The sequence below is a fragment of the Dromaius novaehollandiae genome, chromosome 1 (assembly GCF_036370855.1).
Source record: "Dromaius novaehollandiae isolate bDroNov1 chromosome 1, bDroNov1.hap1, whole genome shotgun sequence".
Lineage (NCBI taxonomy): Eukaryota > Metazoa > Chordata > Aves > Casuariiformes > Dromaiidae > Dromaius > Dromaius novaehollandiae.
Genome location: NC_088098.1, coordinates 101,503,155 through 101,526,653, shown reverse-complemented (window position 1 = coordinate 101,526,653; position 23,499 = coordinate 101,503,155). Strand labels below are relative to the sequence as shown.

General features: G+C 38.4%; 1 long non-coding RNA gene across 1 annotated transcript; it reads left to right on the top strand.

Annotated features, from left to right (window-relative positions):
- The first annotated feature begins 13,251 nt into the window (after positions 1 to 13,251).
- On the top strand, positions 13,252 to 22,682 carry LOC112983206 (uncharacterized). The gene is made up of 3 exons (XR_003259174.2): positions 13,252 to 13,297; positions 19,595 to 19,660; positions 21,961 to 22,682. It is a non-coding gene; the product is annotated as an uncharacterized LOC112983206 (long non-coding RNA).
- Positions 22,683 to 23,499: the final 817 nt, after the last annotated feature.

The window sequence follows — 23,499 nt, the reverse complement described above, 5'->3', positions numbered from 1 at the left end:
AGATGCTTATGACAGAGTCCTAATCCAACAAGCATTTGTCCTACATATGCTTAATTTTACAATGAAAAGTCTTATCAGTGTTTGTTTCCAGTAATAATAATGCTAAATAAATGCAGAGGTACTCAGTGAATTAGGGCATAAAGCCCCACCCCTATAAAATGACTTCTTCCATCCTTTTCTCACGTTGCCTAAAGCAGAGCAACATACAGAATCAGATCTAAAGTAACAGTCTCTTGCCATGTAGGATATTCCTATAGAAGGTAGAAATTAAATGAGTTTTCATCTCATTATTTCCTTAGAAGTGTGGCTTGCCTTACAATACCTACAGTGAGTGAGAAAGACCTCAATTAGAAACAATTAATCCCTATTACTGTCCAAACTGCTTCCAGACTTCACACTAACACAACATATTGCCAAAATGGCTGCTCAAAATCTTTTTCCAGAAGAAACAACACAATTGGATAGTGCCAGGAAGCAACTAAATGGGGAACTTGCTGGGAACAGGAATTCATTCCCTTTAGCCAGAGCAAAGCTTCTGCAACAGTAGAGGGTCACAATCAACATTTCATTCCCTACAGAAGTTTTAGCCTGGAGTAGATAAGGGGCAATCAGAATAACTGCTCAAGCAAGATAATTAACTGAGATGGCTGGCACATGGAATTATGCTGCTGCCTAAACCACCTCAGGTGACTATCTCAAGTGTTCAGCTTCTCAGGTGGACTTGGTCTCTGTGATGAAACAAAACTTGCTCCTGAGCAAGGTGAAGGAGAACTTTAACATTGGTCTTGAAGTGATTGCTTTAGTGTGATTGCTTTAAATGAAGAATTTTTCAGAGAAGATAAACACCTTCTCAGTCAGGAGTGAGCTTAAGTCAACTTTTTGTGTAGCATAATGAGTACTCAGTGGCTACTCTTTTTTTTATGACATTCTCCAATGTAAGTTTGATGCCTAGTTTGCAGAATTGGAAATAATAGCCTTTTAAACATAAACAAAGGGAACACAGATTTTTCTGCAGGGATTTTAGAGCAGGAATAGTAAAGGGAGGTGTGATTTAACCTTGTTGCTTAAGAGTAATAGTCGAGATGACAGAAAGAGCTTGCAAGTGATATGCTGGTATATATGAACTTTTAGAAGCCCCTGATAAAACTGGCATTATATAACAAATAATTATATTATACTACAAATAATGTAAGTCATATTTTAAAATGAGATTTACTGCTACTGGTCTCATGTGATCTGCTTAACTGGTGGCTGCTGATAATCAGCCTGACTACAGCAGTTGAAGTGTATTCTCTTATTTCTCAGTTCTCTGGACAGCATAACATGGAGAAGAAAGTTTTTGGCATGATAAGGAATAAAAATAGGCATAAATGTTTGAGCAAATTGCTATACTCATGTTTTGTTTCCGCTAAAAGTATTATGTAATGGTGCTAAAAGGCAACTTCTGAAGTTGAGTGTCTGAGGTTAGGTGCCTTAAAATATTTATGTTACACTGGTACTATTTTCCCTAGCAACCAAATACTAAACTGTTGCCATAAGAAAACTATTGAGGGCCTGAGATGCCCAAGTACCTCTTTCAACCCTGTTAAGTATTAATTTTTGAAAAACTTGCATTTTTCCTCTTTTTTTTTTTTTTTTTTTTTTTTTTTTTTTAGAGAAAGGAGGGGAAATTACACTTGTCTGATTAAGTCTGTCTTCAAATGTCCTTCACAGAGATACTATCCAAGTGCTTTTGTTTACTCACTTTCTCAGATTACAGCTTGGTTCTCTTGTTTCTTAGGATGGAGTGTGACAAATACACAAGAGAACAGAGAAAATGAAAAGCAGGGAGAGGACATCACAGCTTCTGTCTCTGATACTTTTGTTTCTGTTTTCAAAAGATCACAGAAGCAGCAAATAGCTCATTTTGAAATTCCGTTTCTCTTCTAGCTCTGGGGAAGACTTACTCAGATAACTTTTATTTTCTTCTAACCAATCAATGGAATGTAAGGCTTCTATCAGTCTCAGGCTATGCAAACATCATTTTTAAATTGATAAATTATACCCAGCAAAGTGTTAGGGTGCATCTGCTGTGTATAGCTTGCCTGAATTTCTACTAGGCAGAAGAGAGGCAGAGAAGAAACATATAGGAAAAGTGCCTGAAAATAGAACCCTGGCCAAAAAAAAAAAAAAAAAAAAAAAAAAAAAAAAAAAAAAAAAAAAAGAGAGAGAGAGAGATAGAAAGACACAAGAAATTGATCTGTATATTGAAATTTGTTCACAGTGCAGAAATAGTGTTTTTTTTTCTTCCCCCACTGCTTTTCAAGATCTTGGACTCAAAATCTTATAGTGAATCTTATAATATAGTGAATCTCTACAATCCAGCCAAGTGAAGAGATGATGAGATGGTGAGTAGATTGAGGTGTTGATACCTGCAACACTGTAACATGCAAATGACTCCACTGGTTACCTGATCTTGCTTTCTTCCAGTCACTTGTGACAAAATAAGATTTTTTTCCAAAGATACAGCTAGGCGCAAGGTATTCTAGAACAACATTGACTTTTCTTTTGTTAGAGATGGGAATTAAGAGTTGTTGTTTTGAAAATGCACCCTTCTTGCACTGTAACACCTGGGGGACAGCTTACATTTTAGTTGGCAGTCTGTGTATCACTAGACGTAAATTCAGAGAGACATTGAATGCATTGGTTGAATTTCTTTCTTGAATGGTGTGTGTACTGTCTACAGGCTAGGGAGTGTGGCATAAAAGAAATGTTGCTTTGAACATCTTGTCCATGAATTTTCATAGTGAAAGTTTGCTAGACTTTTTAGTATCATCTATTGCTGCTCTGTATTGATGTACTGAACAAAAATGTGGAATTTCAAATTGCACCTTTCCTAACTTATGCTAGCTCACTCATTTGTTTATTTTTATTTTTTTGTAAAATGGTCTTGATCCACATGCCAGTGAGATTCTGTGTAGCCACAGGAAGGAGTGCTTCTTCATCACAGTCCTCAATTCTTATGACAATATGTCAGAGGCCTACTAAAATATTTATTCAACTAACCATAAAATAATACGGTGTTTTACAGGAAATGTAAATCAATGTATAATCAAATAATGATCTAAAGATGTCTAGGGGTTCTCATATTATTTGGAAGAGATCATTCAGAAAGAATATGTCAGTTATTAGCAGCTGTAGCTTCTCTCATGGGGTAAGTAGCTGTGAAATTAGTTGGATCATTGAAAAAAGAAAAATGCTTCTCATTTGTCAACATAAGCAGTAAGCTTGATATTTCATGTAGTCAGAGTTTCTGTCCAGAAAGCAGGCAGAGAATAAAGAAGGAACCCTGGGAAACTGAGAGGAGAACCTGTGTCCTGGATTTCTACCTGCCTCTCTTGTTAGTGTACATTAGCAGAAGTGTGTTTGTAGGAAAATTTGGGAACTGAAGAATAATATGACAGATGATTTGACATGATAGCTGTGCCTGATTCTATCTGTATATCTGGGAAAGGAGAGAATGCTAGTGTGTGCTAGTGACATGATGGATTGGGAGGAAATGGTATTAGCTCTGTTTCTGACAGAGTTTTGAAGTCAGTTGGTATTTTTTCTTTCTTTCTTTCTTTCCTATACTTGTGGCACTTGCATTGTGTGAGACAGATGCTCAGCCTCTAGCCACCATCCTCCTGTGGCTTTTGTGCCTCCAGTTTGATTGAATATGAGCACAGCAATGCTTTTTCTCCTTGAGACAGCCTGACAAACGTTCTTTGTGTGAATGGTGCACTTGGTCGCTCTAGTAAACAGTCTTCTTTTTACCCAGATGTCAGGAGAAGCAATGACTTCCTCACAGTACACCTGCGACGTACCATAGCTCATTCCCCCAGTGAACCAGAGGCTACAGATGTCATCTGATATTTCTTTTAGCTGATTCAGAGATGTTTGCAATTGGGCTAAGGCTAAATGCTTCCTTGCTATGGAAAATCTGGAGATAGCCACTCGTATTCAAAGAACTCTATAGCATTCACTTCATGGAGTTCTCAAGAAAACACCCCCATCTGAGGGGAAGCACTTTCAGCCCTCAGAGCAGTGCAGCAGGATGGAGAGCAGTACAAGAGCCAAACCTTTAAAACAAAGCAGAGCTGAAGAACTCGCAGGCAACCAAGCAAAGTCTTGGATCCTCTGAGAAACCATCCCTTGTGTTCGCTGACCCTCTCATCTTCTTGCATATTCATTTCCATCTATTCCATGCTAGTGGCTTCATATTACAGCTCGCACTGGTGATAGAAAACACACAGGAGCCTTTTCCGTTTATCAGTACATGTAGATAGCCTGAAAAGCTACCATCTGGACTGAGAAAAAAGAGAGCAGTGCTGTTTGTTATACTTCCATAAGCAGGAGGAACAAAAGATCCACGTGCTAGTGAGATTTTGTGTGGACACAGGAAGAGGTGCTTCATCACTGTGCTGAATTTTCAGAAATACCTGTCTGTGTGCTGCCTACCTTTGCAGTACATGAGTGTAGTGGCATGAGCTCACTCTGTAGACCTCTGTGTCTGTCCATTTCTGATGAGGAAGAGAGCACAAGAGCTGGTTGTACAAGTTGGGCTGTGCTGTGCTAGACCTGGCCCCTGACAGCAAGGGTGTTGAAACTCCCCTGCTGGAGCCCTCCTGGCCTGAACTTTGCTTTGCAAAGGGGAGATGACAGTTCATCTGTCTCCAGTTTCCAAGGCTGAGGTTAAAGCTCTGCTAGGGATTGTTTTCTACGACTTGGCTTCAGCCTCCTCCCATGCTAAACCAAAGGGAAGTCTTCCCCCTCCCTTCCTCTCTCCCTTGTGCGCGCGCTCTTTCCTCTCTCCAAAATGTTGTTTTTAAGGAAGAAGAAACAGTTCAGGGTGTTATTGTGAAGGAATGAGTGTATAGCTAAAATACATTGTTGAGAACAAAAGTCTAGCAAGCCACCTGACTGAGATGACAACTTAAGTATAACAAAATAAGGAGTGTTGAAAGGACTTTGACAGTTTTCATTAACAGCGTTGTCTGAGGGAAATGCCTACTTTGCCAGTTTTGGCAGCAAGTGAAGACAGCAGTACAGGGAGCATAATTACCTTGGGCACTGAGCCAAGTAATTTTGTAGTAGCATTTTTGTGCAAAACACATTAAAGGTTTGACATAAATTAGAGAATATCAGTATACCTCCTATTTTAAATGTCATGTTTTTGACTTAAAACTAACTGGGATGATCACATGTGGAAACTTTTTAAACTAAACAATCTTGCCATCCAAAGTCTGTAAGGCATAAAGATAAAGTCTCAATTCTAATTTAAAAATTTGTTTCTATAAAATGATCTTAAGTACTTTCTGCCTCATTCTGACTTTGTACAAAAACGTGGCAAACAGCTGAAATTGCCACACAGCTTCACTGAATGGAAGGGAATTCTTTGTGCGAAGAAGTTGCTGAACCTAATAATGATTTCTGGCTATTCTTCAGAGGTTTCCATTGTATTTCTCAGTCAGTATTCCTATCTCATAAGTGGATAATGCAGCTTAATTACTTGACTAAAGATACCTACTGGTATATCCATGCTACAAATTATTATAAATTCAATAGTTACATGATTTAATTCCCTCTTCTCTCGAATATAATACTTCTGCAACAGAACTTCAAGGCTGTGGAAATGCATGATCAGTCACTTCTGCATTCTGGAATATCATTGTGTGTGATTTGTCAGTTGTATGATTAATATCTTTGTTTCCCTGAACTGGGGAGTAGGGAAAATGTGTTTTCTTTTTAATGCTTTTTTTTAAACTTCTTATTTCAATTTTCATCAACCCTGTATTATTTTGATACTATCTAACCAAACCCTGTAAGTATATTCAAGAGGCAAAAGGAGGCAATATTTTTATAGGCATAGCAGCGAAATTCTTGAATCTACCTTAATATGAATCTTAGAAACAGTGAAAGTGCAGTTTATTTAAAAAAAAAAAATTAATGTTTAGGGTTAGAGATAGTATGATCCTGTCAAATTTTCAACTTTATTTTTCAAAAAAACCCCATGAACTGTTTGAATTACTCAACGTGATTTTATTATTATCATTATTTTCAAATAATTATTTTTGGGAAGGAATGCCTGGCCAGCATGTACTGTTTTGGTTGTGAATGCCTTGATTCACATGGGTTTTATTGATTTCAGTGGTAATTGGATGCTTAAATATTTTCTGAGGTTCTGGTTCTGGTCCCTGATTAAGTAATGTGCATATGCCTTGTTATGCATAACAATTAGCTCATTTGAAAACGGAAGCCTTAGCACAGGTGGGCCTGATTTGACTGATACTTGACAAGGCAGATAAAATGTTCTAGAGCATGTAAAAACTTGTGTGGCCATTTAGATTATACTACAAATGTTTAGCTCTTATATTTGTTTCTGCCTTTGGGTTGCCTTCAGTCTCAGGTTTTAATCCAGTATGAGTGTAAATCTGTTGGAAATACTGCCTTCCACTGGAGATACAAGAAAATGAAATATGAAGTATCAAACTTGACGCTCCCTCTTCCTCTGTTGTTAATACCATACATGTGTGTGTCAGAACTCTTGTTCTACTTTATCCACTTCCTGGCAGCAGGAAGCATTGAGTGCATAACCCTAATTCTGCTACCAACCTACCCCAAAGAGCTCAACAGCACTGGCAGCTCTTGCCTTACAAAATGAAGATTCAGACCATCAAATCAATCTCTTCACAGGGAGATGTAATACATTTAATCTAAAGAGAAAGATCAGCCACTTAAACTTTTTCTCATTTCTTGTTTTCTGTTCACCACAGTTGGCTTTGACAGAACAAAATTGGCTCAAGCCAGGATTCTGTATTGCAGTGAGCTTCCTGGTAACGTTCTATTTTAAACTTACTTTCACTCTTTGTCCGTATTGGCAGACAGGATGCCTTCTGTTGAAAATAGCTGTGGCCTAGGGCAACTTTTCTACTTCAGATGAAATGGAAACAAGGTTCCAAGCTTCTCACAGCCATACATGACTACTGACAAGTCTTTGCACCATGATGCACAGAGAAAGTGGCTAAAGATGTCCAAATTCCTTGTGCCGCACTGTCCAGCCTGGTTCTGGTAATGCATACCAATCTGAAAATCTTATTCTTGTACTTCCTGATAGTTGAAACGTTGGTGTTTGGTGTGCAGACACTAAATGGCTGAAATCTGGCTGTTTTTTCAGGTATTGTCTCTTCCTTGCAGTGTTACCAGAGCATGGCCAGCAGATACTCATTGGGATGAATAAAGGGTTCTATCATGCAGGCATTTTCTTTGTAGACTTTGTAGCTATTGGGGCGTGAGCATCCTGCTTAGGTATAAATAACCCAGCACAAACTGTGTTTGATAAGGCATTTAGTCAAGGGAGTGCATTGGACTCCCCCACAGCCCAGTTGCATGTGTTTTTATCTAGCCTGTGAGATAAGCGTGTGTGTGCGTGCATGCACGCGAGTGCATGTTTGTGTACATGCTCTGCTATGGTGCTGCTGTGCTGTTAGGTCTTGAAGCTAATGCAGGCCTGATGTGAATGGAGGAAGAAAGAGACTGTCTACACACACAGCCATGCTGTGTGATGTGAAAATGCACAGACTATATTAGACCCCACTAATGAAAAGACCCTAGTGCCTCTCTTAGTATACCTTCTGAGTTTTCCCACCCTCTTTCTGGCTGTCATCTGACAAAAACAGGTCTTGATATGTCAAAGTGTCTATAGCAGAGAACACACATGATTTTCTCACCCTGTTTAATCAGCAGCATCAAATGACTCTCCTTTCAAATGGAAAATCTGTAAGTTATCCTAAATATGTGGTTAAGCTCCTCAGAAAAGAATAGCATGAGCTAGTATGAGCTTATCATTGAAGCCTTCTGTATTTATAGATATTGCTGTAAATTTGCCCATTCAGTTAGAGTATCCACTACAATACAAGGCTCCTCAAAAGACAGACACAAACAAATGCAACAGAAACTTTGCATTGTGTATTTATGACTTGACACTTCTTAAGTTCTTTTTTTTTCTTTTTTTTTCTTTTTCTTTTTTTTACCCTAATGACTTATTTCCTACATTTTGTGCCTAAGTACTTTTTTATTGTTTTCCTGCAGTGGAATCTTTTATCCTGGAAGTTTTAATTTTTAAAGTTGTAGAGTTTTTTCTTTCCTACCTATGGAAATGTGTGTCCCAAAATAATTTAAGGGCTTTCTTTAGTACTTTTGTTTCATTTCCTGCTGTGGGGAAGTGTTTTAATAAACTATTTTTCTGAAGATGGTGTCTTGTATCTCCCCCCTTCCCCCGACTGCAAACGTGGTAAAGGTATTTAATATTTAATGCAGCTGAAAACTACAGGCAGTGAGGGGAGGGGCAGTCTTGCATTAAGCACTTGATCCTGGCTCTGCTGTCACAGTGGAGAACTAGTGATGGTTTCCAAAACCTCTTCAGGGCTCATGATCAAACGTGGTTGACAATAGAGTGATGCAGAGAGGCCTGAATGAGCAGTGGTGTATTTTAATCTTTCCTCTTAAGACTATAATATGATATGAAATAATCCCAAGGGATGAGACCTGCAAATCTGTTTGGGTCTGTGTTTATTTTAGAGTTATCCTAGAAGACAACCATTTGGGTTCCCACTGTTAGACCTGAGATTGGGCTTCTGGCTCTACTGGGGATTTTAGCCCCAGATAATTTGGGGGGGGTAGCTGAATTTTGGGGGTTTAGTCTGGGATTCACTAGCTTTTAGGGAGGGCATTATAGTGAGTTTCTAGACATTATAGTGAGTTCTTCTAACTCTTACTAATATGGCATGTTTTCCTGTATCTGGTTACCTGCTGTTGGTCACCTTAGGCAGTTATTAGCCTGGTAGAACAGGTGTCTTACTTCTGCCAGCTGATTATAAAAGCTGCTGCCAGCTTAAAATCAAACCACAGAGCTGCTTGATGATATGTCTGAAACAGCTGCAGCTGCCACTGCCAAGAGCCCTTGATTTGGGCTTTTTAAATATATATACTTAATATTAACAAAAAAAAGAAGATAATCTGTCCTTGTTCACTTCCTGAAATTATCCATTCTGAAAAGTTTGTTTCTCTACAGGCATTTATTGATTCCCCCCCCCCCCCCCGCCCCCTTTCTGGCATGACAATTACAAGTCGTCTTGAGTTTCTCTAGAACAATAAATTTGAGTTTCACTGTGTCAGTGACATACCATGAATCAGTGGTCACTTCTTTTCCATATGTTCATGGCTGGAAGGTACCTAATATTGATTATGAGAGAAGTTATTCACTTGAGATGCAGAACAGATGCCTCTATCAGATCTGTGACATGCTGCTCCATCTGCTTTCCTGTGTGCTTGTTTTATTCACCTATGTATTTATCCTTGCAAGACAGCCCTGTCTCAGGGGGGTACAATTATTCCTCTGAAATAGAGACAGCAAGTAAAATGACCAAGCCTGTAGCAGAGCAGAAAAATAAAATAGTCTTACAAACTAATGTCTGAAAAGCTCATTCTTTTCAGTTTTAGTACAGAGGCTAAGTCTCCAGTTATTAGTTCATCTAACATTTTTGAAATCTATTCCTGACATATTTGCTGTAATTCCAGAAAGCTGTTATTCCATTTATGCCATGCCACTGTTAATTATAAAATCAGTCCAGCATAGGGTAGATTATATTTCCTTTATCCAGCAATCTTTTTGTTTAATCAGAGCAAGAAATACGTATATTTTAAGTCTGTTCTTTCTGTTGTTTGAGAACTTTGACCTTTTACTTATCTATTGTCTGGCATAAACAGACTTTGGAACTCTAATTAAAAAAAAAAATGTATAGGAGCAAAAATGAATCCCCAAGGATGGAACGTCAGGCAGGCTGCATCCCAGGAGCTGGTCTTTTACAGTGCCTTGTTGGAACTATTTGTGATTTCAAGGAAGTGGTTTGACTGAATATCCAATACTGCTGGAGCCACATATTCTATCTGAGCGAATCTTTATCCTTTCCCACAATCCTGGGAATAATGACTGTTTTTGTCTTCCCGGCTGCCTTCCCTCTTGGCTTGCCAGTATTACACAGTGTTACTGCATAACATAAACAGAAGGACCATGCTTGAACTAGGCTCTTGAAAGCGCACTTTATTTTTCTATTCTGTGTGTGTCAGTTCAGGGCTCCTCTTTCCCTCCCTTTTGGATGAAGATGACCTCTGTTGGACCCTGCAATTCAAATACCGTATTAAAGGCTTCATGAGACTTTTTGCTGTGTTTTCTGTATCTTAATCAGTTTACAGAGGCATGACAGCTTGGTGTCTGTTTTAGCACGGTTTCCTCATAATGCCATATAATATTTCCATATAATTTTAAATATTGCCATAAATCCATAGAATTTTTGTTATGAATGTGAAATGACTAGAGATAATGACACTTCCCCAATATTCCAAAGCATAAGTATTCTGGCAAAGGAGACACGGGGTTATGCCTGCTTTGCTTACTCTTCTCCTCCCACAGGTCTTTTGGGGACAGTTTCCTTTATCTGTGATACACTCTGCTTGCAAAGGTAGCTGTACAGAATTAACCTCTCTTTGGACGGTCCATATGTAATTGAATCTGCATTCAGACTGTATTCCGAATTTGATTCAGTCGCATACTCAGGTATAACTTGGAACTTATGAATACTACTCTGGACATTAGTAGGGCTACTTGTATATTTAGTTATGATATTCTTGTGTATTTTTGCACTTCGGGACTTCAACTATGAGAATAGGACCTGGCCTCACATTTTAAGTAAGTCAGATGAAACTGTAGATGTCGTGGTAACAGATGTATATAGTTGGCATTCTCTCTTTTTCTTTTTCTTTTTTATTGCATCGTAGAGACTGCATTCCATACCAAGATTTGTTACAAGCATCCATAGCTATTTTGTCGATACGTCTTTTTTTTTTTTTTTTTTTTTTTTTTAATGCTATGAAAGGAAATAGCCCATGAAAAGTGCAAAATCTGATTTCCTGCAAAATGTCAGTGTGCCAGGTAATTCTTCATGATCAAATACAGTAAGAACAGAGAGCCTGAAATCTTTTTAATCTGTGAGTGGAATTCATTTGTTATGTAAATTAAGCAGGAAAATTGTACAGATCTGAGAACAGGAAGTTTCACATTCTAAATCAAACTCTTAATATCTTTGCACCAGTTCATCTTTTATTGAAAATTTCATTAATTTTCTCTTAACCTTAATAACAGGTATGTCAGATAACTTCACAATGTAACTGACTAATAGATTTTCATTTTAAAAACTACATATATTTAAACTCTCAGGTACATTTTCTATGATTTTTGCAGCTGTTACTTTTTTTTTTTTTTTTTTTTTTTAAGTAATCAAACCTGTGTAAGGCTGCAGCTTTTCAGTTCACCCACATTTTCAGTCTCTCCCAATGCAATTTGTTTCCAAACTCAAGAGGCAGTGCACTTCCCTGAATGAAGGAGACAGGAGAAGAATGTGGACAGATGCCATGACTAGGAAGGGACATGCACTAGGTAAGAATAGGTAGATGACGAATATCTGCATGTTTTTCCCTGAATGTAGGCTTTAATAACTATGTGGGGTGGAGGACATCAGCTTTCACTTTGCTTTGTGCTGCTGATGAGTGTAGAGGAGCTTGTGAACTCCTGCAGTCGTACAGAAAATAATTCATATGATTCTAGACCAGAAAAAATAAAACAATCTAAATTTGGGACATTGAAAATACATAACACTTCCCTGCTTTCTATAATTTCTTTGCTCAGCATTTGACTCACATTTTTCCTGCTGGAAACAAAAGATCTGCTTTCTACAATTCTAGTTTCATCCTCTCTAGCAGAAGATGTTTTTAACTACTTTTCCTATAGAGGACATTTTCTCATTCTTACATTCCAATAGCAATTGTTAGATTTTCAGCAACCAACGCGATAGTAGTGCTAATCGAGGGCATATTGTGCCTTCATGTGTAGAATATATTACAACTGCACATCTTCAGTTAATTAAACACAGATTTTGATCCAAAAATGAATTGCTCTTCTTGAATGCTGATGGACCAACAGATGAGAAGTACAGTAAATCATGCTTGTGACTAAATTGAAAACGGAAATGTAGTAAACCAATCTTTCTTTTTCTCTTGATATGTCAGTGCAACTCTAGTCTGAATTTGAGGGAAGGATCAACTTTTTTTTTTTTTTTTTAATTGAAACCACATCTGTAAACAATGCGCAGTACATTTTCCATGTTGTACTGTGTTAAAAACTACATGCTTTTATGTAGTAAGCTCCATCCCTTTCTCCTTATCTAAAATGCACTATTCTTTCCAAGTTCCCAAATCATGAAGGCTTTGTAAGTTTTGTATTCAGAGGGTATACTTTACTGTCAAAGGATATCAGTTTTCAGGAATATGTTTAACTATGTCTCTCAAAGATCTTTCTACTTCTCTTGCTGACTTTTCAAGTTGCGTATGTGTGGCGGACAGATGAGTGAACTTTTGCCTTAAACATCTCTCGGTGCAAGCAAACCATAACCCCGAACAAGCCATCTGTTCCTGGTGGAAACAGGACTGAGCTGCTGCGGCCCCCGAAATGGTCTTCCTGCAACCACCCGAGACACACCGAGCCTGTGCCGAACCAGACCACGATCGGGCAGAGACTTTGGGACCCGGACTGTAAATTATTGCTGCTTAGCACAACTTCTGTAAAACTTGCTTAGCATGAGTAGCTAAATTTGCTGAAGCCTTAGGTAGTGAGAAAGGGCCCCAGAGCTGGTGCAGGCAGGAATGATAAGGGAGTTACCAGCAGTCTGCATTCCTGTGCTTCACACTCTGACAGGGAGGATGTCAAGGCTTTGAAATAAGGCCTGCTTGGGTACCAGCACCCTGGGAAACAAAGCCTCCTCTCACTGCTGAAACAGTGTTAAGTAGGAGGGTCTGGACTATCTCCCCCTCAGCAGGACCTTGGGAGATAACACACGCTTTCACTGCTGGGGCAGTGTTAGTTGTTAATTGACAACGGTGGGACCCGAGGAATGAAGACACATCTGTCAGCAGAAACTGCAACAGTAAAGATAAACAGCCTGCCTAGGGACAGCGATGAGACCCAATAGGGAGCAGGAGACCCCAGACCTGAATGTTACTATTGGTCTTAATTACTGCGTGAGGGGTGGAGAGCTTAGATTGGAAAGTTATAATTGTCCAGGGATTTCTTTGTTTGGGGTCCCTCTTCAGAGGCACCCAGCTCAAGCTGTAATTACTGCATGTGTGTCATTCTACAACTGCAGCAAAGACAGATTCTTCTAAATCAGTAAGTCCCTCTTTGGAGGCACCCAGCTTGAGCTGTGATTCGAATGGAGTCAGCAGAACATCATCGGACTTGGAGTGGTGGTAGCTAGTTTCTTCTCTCCTTTTCCAACTTTCTCTATCTTTTCCCCTTACCCTTGTTCCCCTCTCCCCTTCACCTCCCCTTTGCCTTTCCCCACCTTTTCTCCCCACTTCGTGGAAAATAAAGTTAAAAGGTTGTACGATATTTGACCGGTTTTAGGGTTTAATCTCGTCCTTGGGATCATAACGAAACCCTCCCGATATTGGATCAGGACAGTATGTAATACTCTAAATTTTGCATTTGTAATGTATAGATTTTACAGACAATATAGAATCCTCTATTTTGAATATAGAATTTAGAAAAATAACTTTATCTAAGCTGTTATTGTAGCTTTATACAACTGTAAACTGTTACTAAATGTTACTTCTTTATTAAAATAATGCAGATATATGAAGCCAAAAAAGTAACCACATAAGAAGTGCTGTCCCCTTCAGACTCTTCACATGCACTGTTCTAAAGTTTAACGATGCTTGTTTCAACTGCCTTAGTTCTTCAGTTAGTCTGCCAATGGATTAACTGTAGTAGATTAATCTGTTTGTCAGGTTTGCTATCCTTCCTCTGCATTGTTGTTGTTGTTATGGAAAGTGTTTGTTTCAGTGGGTTATTAGATTATTAATCTCTAGAGGGGATTTTTGAGAGATGAAACTTCAGAGATTTGAAAGACAGACTTTTACATTTAAAGTGCAAATTATTTGGGCTAGTGGGTTATTATGTCTTCAGGGCCATTTCTGCCAATTTTTCTCTAAATGTGACATGTGGGACTGACTTCTTCAGCCTTAACAAAGATGAAAGTTACTAGAGCATGAAACGTTACAAACAAGTTCTATTGATGTATGTTGAAGATGGTACTCATTTCCATTTTAAGTGGAAACCAGGTTATAGCCTTGTAAAATGGAGCATCCTAATCCTTGTTTTTAGCACTAAAAATAACTGATATGGCTGTAAAGTTACATGGCACTTCACAAATATAAAGTAAGATTTATCCTGAAAGAACTCTGAAGCTTAAGTACAAAACACAGGCATAGTCTTGGAACAGAAAATAACATAGTAAAAGAGAAGAGAGGATGATGAGAAGAAAGAAAGAAGTGTATTTTGAAGTAAGAGAACAGAAGGAGTAATCATCAAGAGAAGACTATATAAAGTAAGGATGAAATAATTATCAAATCATCCAGATTATAACTATGTGTGGAAGGCTTATGAAAGTAGAATTTTAAGATGAAACAGCTCTTGTACAGGAAGATAAGGAGAGTGCAGTGAATCTACAATGAAAACATCAATACAAGATATGAGACAAACAGATGGAAAGATAAGAAATGAGGATGCATAGTCACTCATCCTAGGCAAAGGGAGTGGAAGCACTGGGTGGAGACTGACATGTTTGCAAAGGAATGAGAAGAAAAACTAAGTGATATTGAAACCATAACAACTGATCAGCTTGAAGTTGAAGTCTGCAGGTTGACTGCTCAGACTTACATATTTGATACCCACTAATACAGAAGAAAAAGGGAAAAGATGTCTCCATCTTTCCTATTAAAGGCAGATGTGAAGTTAGATTCAGGTTCTTGGTGCCTGGTTTGACAGTTAACATGGATGACTATTAGCTTAGAACAAGCTTATTGGCTAAGCACAGTTTTTTTACTCAGTGGAGAGAAGAGAAAGTTAACAGAGGCTGAAGGGATGAATATGTATTCAAAAAACTTCTGATGAACTCCTATTATGTGGTCTTAGTAATGTATATCCAAAACACTAAATGCAGTCCTCAGAGTTTGGAAAACACATTGGATCCCATGCCTTCTTATATTAATTATATCTTCTTCTTCACTCTTCTTTTGTGAGAGAGATCTGGAATAAAGATAACAATAGACTTCTTTCTACATTTTTGGGTTCATGAATGTCGATACAAATCTCACTCAGAATTATCTGAGAAAAATATGGACTTAGGGTCTCCCAGTGCACTAACCATGATGCCTATATCATTGTATAGGTATCTGGCAGGCACCTACGTTAGTGTTACCAATTCATGTACACTGGACCCTCCTTGATCATTCTAGCCTTCTAAAGGTCCTTTTAGACACAAACATGCCTTCAACTAGGATATACATGGCTGTTTGTAACTCTTACTTTGTAAGACAGAAACCAAATGCTGAAGCCTTGAGGCACTAAGCCCCTGATGTTTGCAGGTTTGGTCACTGAAGAAAGAAAAACTTTCCCTTTGTAAGCGAAAGGAAGAGATTCCTTCACTGGTGTAGAATCCACAATAGAGAGCAGTAGGAATACTTTTTTCTTTTTTACATTCTGCCTGGGTCTGATGGGAGCCCAATCAGATCAGTGTAACAATCACCCAAATGCCCATGAGTATTCTGGATATGTGTTTTTTCTGGTGCAGTTTGCCTGCTCTGGATTACTACTTATTCCACTTCTCTCAGTGATTTCTGAAAAGCAGTGGAAGGTACAGAGCTGCTACAGATAGCTATACACATGCCTTCCTGTGCTGAGTAGGTTTTCTACTCCTGTCCAAACCTTTCTCTGGAGTTTTTGCTGGAAAAAATTCTTTTGATGAAATTTCTATATTGCTTACATCAATAATTCATAATGTTCATTCTCTTGCTGCTCTGATGAAAGACAGGGAAAGAAGGAAGATTGCAGTAGAGGGAGACGCAGAAGCAGGTTATTTCAGAAAAAAAGAAAAAAGGACTTAGAGGTAATATAATCTAAAAATGGATTGTAACTGCTCTCAAACTTGTCTTTATTGCCCTAAGCTTCTAAATTATCTTCTCATAAAAGCTGGCTCCTGTAAGAGGTATTTTCTATTCCCCTTCTGGTCAAGAGGTTTCAGATTTCTGTGTTTCAGAGTTATTACCTTGACGATCAATAAACTTATACTCATCTCCATGGGAGATTTCCCATTTGAAATATTTATTTACTGGAAGTGTCATGTAAGTGACAAAATTAAGCTGAAACTGGAAGAGTTATGTTAAAGATGCATTTATTTCCATTAGTTCTTTCTGAGAATTTTGAAATATGAGCTTGTGGTACAAAGCATTGTATGATACTCTGTTCCCAGTAACTGCCTTGTGTGGGAAGGTGCACTTGAAGCTGATAAGGAAGGGGGAAAAGTTTTCCAGGCTTATAAGGGAGAAATACTGTTTGACCACTGACGTACCAGCAGCTCCTTGCTCTATGGAGGCTTTGCCTGGCTGATGGTTCCATCACCCTCTCTTGATCCCATTTTCCTACAACAGTCAAGAATCAGAGAGATCTGGACAGCTCCATTCTTACAGCAATGATGCTCACCAGAGGCATGCTCAAAATCATGGCACTCCTCCTCACTAGCTTCCACTTCACTACCTCTACTGTAGGCAGCTTTCCCCGTGAACCCTTCATATAAGTTCTAACATGCTGTCAACTTGCACCTTAGTAATAAAGCTGGAACACAAAACTGTACTGATGTGGCATTGATTTAGTTTTTCTAAGCATTCTGGCTATATCCAGAGGTGAACGCTGGGTAAGAGAAGATTGATCTGACCAATATCTGCTTCTCAGCTTCACATTTTCATGTGAAAATGTATCAGTCAGATTTTGCTCTGTGATACTCCTGAGTGGAGCTCGGAGGAAAGCATAATACTTTAGCAATAATACCATAGCAAATACTGCTTGCATGATAAATATTTACAGGTTTGGGTTTTCAGGCCTAACTCTTGCATTTTAAGGCTGTGATTTCCTTCCCCTCGCACACACACACCTGTCCCAAATGCTGTAATATTAGTTAAGGGTCTGATTTCCAATTAAAAATGGAATCGGGTACCAGTTGGTACCAAAGTTTGATACCAATCAGATCTCTGGGCCTTCTGAAAATCACAGCTGAATAAACTGAATGTTCTCAAACAGCTTAGCAAGTTCTAGCAGAGCTGTCTTTGAGAGGAACCGTAAGACAATGATGCCTTATGTTTAGTTTCTCAGTTTCTGAGGCTGTCCAAAAACTTCCTTGCAAATTTTATTACTTCAAACAGGCAAACAGCCTTTCCCCTGACCCTGTGTGTTTTTTCTTCAAGTTTCCATCCCTATTTGTTGAAGGCTTGCTTCCTCTGTCTCCCTTTCACCACCGTATTTGGTTCATAGGAGAGCAGTTATGACAAGTAGGGGAGCTTAGGAAGCAGAGGTGTCATTTTTCACCCCCTCACTGGTTTATTCCCATTGCCATAAAGCTCAATTTCCTCATCTGTGAGGAGGCACTTATAGTCCACTCTTCTAGGGAATCCTTAGAGAAGTTTGGGTGAAAAATGTTATCAAAGTGGTAGTTTTGCACTCTTTTTACCTCTGCTCTACACAAAACAGAAGAAATAACTCTGTTTTATTTTGAAAACAAGTATTTGCATTGGTGTGCATGTAGGAAGGATAAAGAATGAAAAATAGCCTGATCTAGTGAGGTTTTGTACATGTAACTTTCCGAAGCTGTTATTTCAGACTTACTTTGCTGGGACTTGCTTATAAATCAGGCCTGGGAAGAATCTCTCTGTGTGTGTATGTATGTGTGCCTGTGTTTAATATAAAGCTTCAGTCAAAAGAACTTTGTTGACTACTAAAACAGTGGAAAAAACCTTCTGTCCCTGTGAGCAGGACTGAGTCCATAAACAGGCTTCATTTGTCTATAGTTTGATGTGAACAATAATGCTGCTCTGAGCTGGGATCGATTCAGGATAAAGCAAGACTTGCTCCAGGCACATCAATACAGATTAAAATATGACTTGTTTCAGCCAGTTTAAATGCCAGGCAAGATATTGCTAACTTCTAGAATGCAAACAGCTTCACTTATGCACACAGACTATCTACTCCTCACTCTGCTTTGTGCAATTTTATGTCCCTTGCACCTCCCTACACTCATGTATCTGCTGGCAATGTGGCTCATTAGCATTGCTACATGGATCACCTGGTAATCCACCCATCCTTGTTAGTAAAATGCAGGAACATCTGGCTGTTTGGAGAATAGCTTTAACTCTGTTTCTGCCAGTTCAGCTTGAATCTAGTTTTTTTCTCTGTCTCAATCAGAGGCAAATATGAATCATTTTGCACACTGGTCCATCTCAAATTTATTTTTTATCCATTCTAGCACTGTCAGGCCTAAATTCTGGAGTTAGCTTAAATGTCATGAGATTGTAAAATAAAGATCCATACCTGTAACTGTGCATATGGATTTCTTATACATAATCATCTTCTGTTATTTGAGCCCTTAAACTAGAAGACATAGAGAGTGGGGGAAATACAAAACTATTGAGATTCATTATCCCTAAGTTCCAAGTGGAGAAGTTTTAGCAGTAAACATTAACATGCAAAGCTTAGTGAAATTGCAAGATATGACGACACTGATGGAGAAGTGGAATATTGTATATTTGGAGTTTAAGTCCTAACAAATCTTTGGCTTGCATTACATATTATTTGAATTGTCCACTCTATATATTTCTTCTCCCAAAGCAAAGACTGATTCCAGTCCTCTGTTCATGACCTTATCTTTGCTGTTTGGCCTGAGCTGAGTTCACTGGGGATGCTTAAAGCAAAATTTTGAAAGTCTAAAATGGAGGAAGAGGCCAGCAGAGCTCTTCCCGCAGCAGTCTTTGCCTTCTGAAGTCTTTTTTTCAGCATTTGGGGCCATGGAAAGCTCCCCTAACTAGCTGGGAGTTTTAAGAGTGGGGAGGAAAAGGAAGTTAGGAAGGGCTACTGGTTTAGATGCAAGGGTTACTGCTTAGCTCTGGCTGAAGAGGAGAGGAGACTTGATTGTTTGTGGGGCCAAGTTCTGATAAGCCACCTTGTGCTGGGAAGTGTTGCTGGCCCAAGGGGCCTCACGAGTCTCAGGGGTTACACGTCAAAGGGGTGAGCTGAGCCCTGACCAAGGAGAGCTAAGGGGAAGCTCTGCAGCTGTCTTACCAACCCACATGTTGCAGGCTTGTATATCTTGGTGGCTAGGTATAGGGAATGTGAAGTGCCCTGCTAAACTTGTGTGCTCTCTTAGGCAAATAGCTTGCATAACAGAAGGAGTACTGGACTGGGTGTCTGCCATGTGTTTGCTGGGTAGCCTTGGTGGCAAATTATTTTGTCTCTTGTCATCTCCCTATTAAAATGTAAATATAAAATGAAGATGCTCTTATGCACTTCCTTTGGGAGGTGATCTGATTATCACCACTAGTGAAATACACATCTACTGAAATCTCTCTTTTCTACTCACAGGTGATGTATATGAGTTTTTGGATCTTTTCCTAATTAATTGTACTCCTGCACCCCAAACCTACACAGGTGCGTATTTCTTTGCCTGTGAAGAATTCTATTAACTTTGAGTCAGGTTGCAGTCTGCCTTCCTTTATAACAATGGAGAATCAGAGACTTGTTCTGTCCATTGTACCTTGGAGTTGAGGAAAATGCATTTAAAAGCAAATACCAAATCAGAAAAATGGTTTAAAATCAAATTTAAAATTGCATCTTATTCAGTTCAAGTCTGTCAAAAGATGGTTTCTTGGGAAATCAGTAGTTTAGAAGGATAAAATCAAAATAGAAGCTGAGTTTTTGATTAATATTTATTTCTTGGGGCTTTTCTAAGACTTTCGTTATGGGAGTTGAATCTAGCAACACAACTGAATGATTCTCCAAAACATTTTTATAATGTATTATGGACTGCTTTTTTCTGAATTACTCTTAGTAAGAAGTAAATGACCTCATTATTAAGGGGTAAGTTTCAAAACTATGAGGAGTTACATATTAAAAGCAAAAAAAAAGGGAGCGCTGTGTGCATACTTCCTCCTGAAGCTTTAAAAATATACTCCTGCAGGATAAAAAACTTTTGAAGATATTGCAAAAACTAAGGGTATTTCTCTCGCTAATTCTTCATCTCCTATGTGGTAAGAGACATTTTGGTGAAAGTCAGTAAGAAGACTTCATGTAAATATAATCTTTTTTGTTGAAAGTCCTCGTAACATCATGTTACTAATCATATGCTGAAGAGCACAAAAGCAGTTATAAGACTATTCCTAATTCCACAAAAGACTGCTGTCTATGCTGAAAAGATGCCTAATTTGTAGACTAAGAGCAGAAGAACTTTTGAGTTCTAGGTATATTGTATAGTCACTTGCAATATTGATGGGGTTACCCTGGAGCAGAATAAAAATAAGTGTGAAATTCATTTCTTGTACGCTATATTGTTGCTATTAAATAATCAGGTATTTTTCATATGAGGTTGAGGGCTGGGGGCGGGGGGGAGAAAATATGCAGTACAAAAAAACTCCATTTCAGGATAAGTTTTCCCTGCTATACGTAGTGTGGAGGAGCCATCACTACAAAGAATTCCTTGTAAGTAATCTGTTTCCAGAGATTCCACTGGAGGAAGGGGGTTCAAAAAACCCAAGACTTGTTTGGAGTTGAAGAGTTGAGGTTGAAATGCAAAACACTAGTAAGCTGTTATGGGTTCTCTTGGACACTTCAGTCTTTTACTTTCCTACTCTGATGTGAACACCAGAGAATGTGTTTCACTGTTTTTGGGTAAAAGTGACAATTACCAATCATGGCACAAAGCAACTTTAAAGAAGGGGGTAATATCCAGAAGGAAAACTGGGTGCTTGCCATGTAACCAGAGAAATCTTGCAGTGACACTTTGAGAAGGAGAAATCAGGTTGCCTTCTCTTTTCGAGACATTTCACTGTATTTACTGTATTAAATACTGAATGGTAAAACCTCAACATCCTCTGTGGGCACAATAACAAAACAGTAGATGATGAATTATAATTGCTACTCAGCAGGGTATCATGAATTCTAAGCCTGTTACCCACTTATTTTTGAGCAAAACCAGAGCCGTGGTTGATAAAAGCAGGTTTGTTGATATAGTAGAGCTGATACTCTACAGCTAAATTTCTATAAACACATTTTGTCTAAAAATTTTTTTTGTAATATTTAATAAACAAACTACATACTAGATGTGTTATTCAGCATTGTTATCAACAAAGAGATTGGCAGATCAGTAAAAGATGAGCACAGGTTATTGCTGCAGCCTGATCTAATTCTTGGGTTAATTTGCCATAATTCAACACAATACATTTTAATACAGCCCAGTGTAAACTGGGACATTTCAGAACAGAAAATGTGGGCTATACACATGGGATGGCTGGATCAGAAAGATTTGAGGATCATCACAGATGAACTTCCGAAAGAGAAGTGAGGAAGTGCCATTATCTGTATGGGCACTATTGATGACAACTCAAGTGAGACTACTGTGTCTAGTTCTTGAAGAAAAAAGAGGGAATACTGGACAGCATAAAAAGGCAAATCACTAAAATGATCTAATAGTTAAGGAGCTAGAATATGAGATCTAAGAATGTTGTTGCATTTGGGGATTTCAGTGTTACAGGAAAGCTCAGTGGCTAAAGGCTGAGTTTACACTACTGGACCTTGAAATTTAAATGAAGTATCCTACGTCTGAGGATAATTAAGCATTGAAACTAGTTATTGTGAGATATAGGGTATAAGAATAAGATCTCAGCTGGAGTCTATAAACTATCAACAACAACAAAAAACCCTCCATAAATCTAACCTAATTTTTATATTTTTAGATCAGTTCATGGGGAAAAGCCAAGGCATCAGATTCGATGATGATAAAGTTTCTTGATGCCCACCAAATCTTCGGACCTATAAGATGGATCTGCCTGCATAGCAGACCTTTCAGAATAGCCAAGGTGAAGAAATACTGATTCATTTCTCTCTAAATTTAAATGACATACTTGCATCAAATCTTCCATATCTCAAAACTAAAATTCATTGAAATTTCATACTTTCAGTGCTTTTTGTGATGTATTTCTTTGTATCCATTTTGGCTTGTTGTTTTTAATTATTTTTTTTTTCCTGTAACTTATTCATTTTTCTGGAAGGTATTTTAGGCAAAAATTCTGTATCTGTGATTGCTGCCCTACCACACAGCTTGCTAACTTCATTCCTGTGTTCCAGAATCCTATATCTCTTCCTTTTAGTGCAATAAGTAAGCCTAAGCAAGCTCATTGTTCAGACTCCACCTTCCCCTAAATGTGAAGTGCATGTCTGCAACTGAACTCAATTATATATATTAAATTTGCTGTATGCAATGTAATATTTAAAAACAGGAGGGAAGGGGAAGTAATTCCCCTTAAATGTCTATCTGAAAATAAATATCTTTGCTGCTTTTTAACCTGACTGAGCTTGAGAAAGCCTCATGACTCTAAAGCTCTGCTGGAGCTATGTAAATGCATATGATGGAATGCATAATGTGTGTTTAATAAAATGTAATGAATTTATGAGTTGACTGGCAGGAGTTATGGTCTCTCTATTTGTTTAAATCTTTGCATGACAATATTTGGTTGGTTGGTTGGTTTGTTCTCTCTCTTTCTATCTCTTCCTTTCTCTCATTTGACTGGGAGGAAAGCAACCCTGCTCTGAAAGGGGTGCTGCAGAGCTGTTTCACTGCTGTTACACTATGTGAATAAGTTCATTGCTAATGGACTGATCAGAGACCCCTGAGGTCTCTTCTCTCCATCCCCTCTTTTCTTTTTCTTTCCTCTCTGTCTTTAGCTGAAGTGGTATCAGAACCTGACTATAATTTTGAAGGAATTTTGAATTAGTGAACTCTACTGGAAAAATAATTTTTGTAATAGCTAAGGTGCTTTTCCAGTTTTCTGCCCCTGCCTTTCAGAACTTACTAAAGTTGCTGCCAGGTGTGATTAATTTTTTTTCTCTTGTTTTTTATTGTCTATGAATGGGTTAAACAAGCAAGGTCTTAAAATCAAACTTCCTTCAAAGTAGGTGAATATCCTTAAAGTACTGCTAAGGGATAAGACAATATCATACTCCGGATCATGTTTATTGAGGCGTCATTACGCTACATACTGAACAAAGAAAGAATGTATAAGTGCTCCTTACTCTAAAAAATTCCCTTGGATGAAAAGGTAGAGGCAGCAACATGCAAAGGAAAAAGATCAGCGTGATTGCAGACACAGCACTCAGGTTCTGTTTTTCATTTGCGGGGCATGTGTGTGGGGAAGTTATCTAAAATGTCTTTAATACAAATGGATTAAGTTAATTTGCAATGAGGATTTCTCCCCTCTGTGGAATCAGAAACTGTA